The sequence below is a fragment of the Gossypium hirsutum genome, chromosome A09 (genome assembly GCF_007990345.1).
Source record: "Gossypium hirsutum isolate 1008001.06 chromosome A09, Gossypium_hirsutum_v2.1, whole genome shotgun sequence".
Classification (NCBI taxonomy): Eukaryota; Viridiplantae; Streptophyta; class Magnoliopsida; order Malvales; family Malvaceae; genus Gossypium; species Gossypium hirsutum.
Genome location: NC_053432.1, coordinates 39117493 through 39119353, shown reverse-complemented (window position 1 = coordinate 39119353; position 1861 = coordinate 39117493). Strand labels below are relative to the sequence as shown.

General features: G+C 39.0%; 1 non-coding gene across 1 annotated transcript; it reads left to right on the top strand.

The window, feature by feature from the left end:
• The first annotated feature begins 1006 nt into the window (after positions 1-1006).
• On the top strand, positions 1007-1113 carry LOC121206848 (small nucleolar RNA R71). The gene has a single exon (XR_005902019.1). It is a non-coding gene; the product is annotated as a small nucleolar RNA R71 (small nucleolar RNA).
• Positions 1114-1861: the final 748 nt, after the last annotated feature.

Sequence of the window (1861 nt, the reverse complement as noted above, 5' to 3'; positions counted from 1 at the left end):
CTTTAAGAATTTGGCTGCATTTGGCATCTGTGAAAGAGCTTCAATAAACGGTAAGTTGATATGTAATTTTTTTTAATAATTTAAGGAATTTACTGAATTTTTCGTCTGTGCGATCTTTCCTTGTCGCATTAAGGTATGACACCCGTGGTTTGTACTCTTTACTTACCGATTATTGCTCACTATGGACTACCTCACCTTTACTTTTATTTACCACCATTCCTTGTTTTGGTTCTGGTTCAGGCTCAGTTAACCCTTCCTTATCTTGAATGGTAATTGCATTGAGCTGCTCCCTTGGGTTAGATTCAGTGTTACACAGCAGACTACCTTGTGGTCATTCAGAAATCAATTTGGCGAGTTGGCCTATCTAAGTTTCGAGCCCTTGGATCGACGCTTGTTGATTCTTAAGTGCTATTTCGGTATTTTGAAAGTGAGTTTCCGACATTGAGATAAACTTTGTTATCATCTCCTCAAGGTTCGACTTCTTTTCCTGTTGGTAAGGTGGTTGTTGAAAACCCGGAGGATGTTGTGGCCTTTGATTCCCTTGACCACCCCACGAGAAGTTGGGATGGTTCCTCCAACCTGTATTATATGTGTTACTATATGGGTTATTTTGAGATCTAGACTTATTACCTGTAGATTGAACTTGTTCTTCCTCGGTGCTAGGGTTGAAGGGTTGATATTCTGTGTATGCTCATCCTCCATTTGAATCGCACCTCATCACTGGATGTACCTGAGTAGAACCACAAAAATTGTCAATCATTTTATTTAAGAGTTCTACCTGGTTAGATAGCATAGTAACAGCATCGAGGTTGAAAACGATGGCTGCTTTCGTTGGCTTTGTTATCATGACTTGCCACTGATAGTTATTCATTGACATCTCTTGAATAAATTCGTAAGCCACTTCAAGTGTTTTTTATTGATAGTCCCACCAGTAGCTACATCGATAAGTTGCCTTGTTGAGGGGTTCACGCCGTTGTAAAACGTTTGAACCTGCAACCATAGAGGTAACCCATGGTAAGGGCACCTTCTCAATAGGTCTTTGTATCTCTCCCATGCATCATAGAGTGTCTTTAGATCCATCTACACAAAAGAAGAGATATCATTCCTCAACTTAGCTGTTTTAACCGGCGAAAAATATTTAAGTAAAAATTTTTCGGTCATTTGTTCCCAAGTAGTTATTAACCCTCATGGTAACGAGTTCAACCACAGTTTAGCTTTGTTCCTCAACGAAAAGGGAAACAACTGAAGGTGAATGGCATCAGCAGAAATGCCATTGATCATAAAAGTGTCGTAAAACTCTAAGAAATTCGCCAAATGAGTGTTTGGGTCCTCGTCCTGCAAACCACCAAACTGAACAAGCTGTTGGATCATTTGAGTTGTGTTAGGCTTCAGTTCAAAATTATTTGCAGCAACAACAGGCCTAACTATACTTGACTCAGTTCCTGTTAAAGTAGGTTTAGTATAATCATACATACTGCGTGTAGCAGGATTCTGATTTACTGGATCAGCAGCAATCACAGGAGGTAACGGATTTTCCTGATTTTCAGCCATCTCTTCGGTTGTGGTGTGAATGTCGTCATCTTGCTCTTCCTTTGTATATCTTAGGCTTTGTCTTATTTCTCTTCGGTTTCTGCGAGCTGTGCGATCGATCTCACTATAAAAAAGTAATGGTCTCGACAGGTTTCTTCTAGTCATGCACTATAAAAACCTGCCAGAAGCGAATAAACGAAAAATTAGAAAAGAAAATAAAAATTTAAATTGCAATAAAAGTAGAATTGCTAAAGTAATAAAAATTGAGTGTTCCTAATATCTTAGTTCCCCGGTAATGGTGCTAAAAACTTGATCGTGATGTGAATCATGA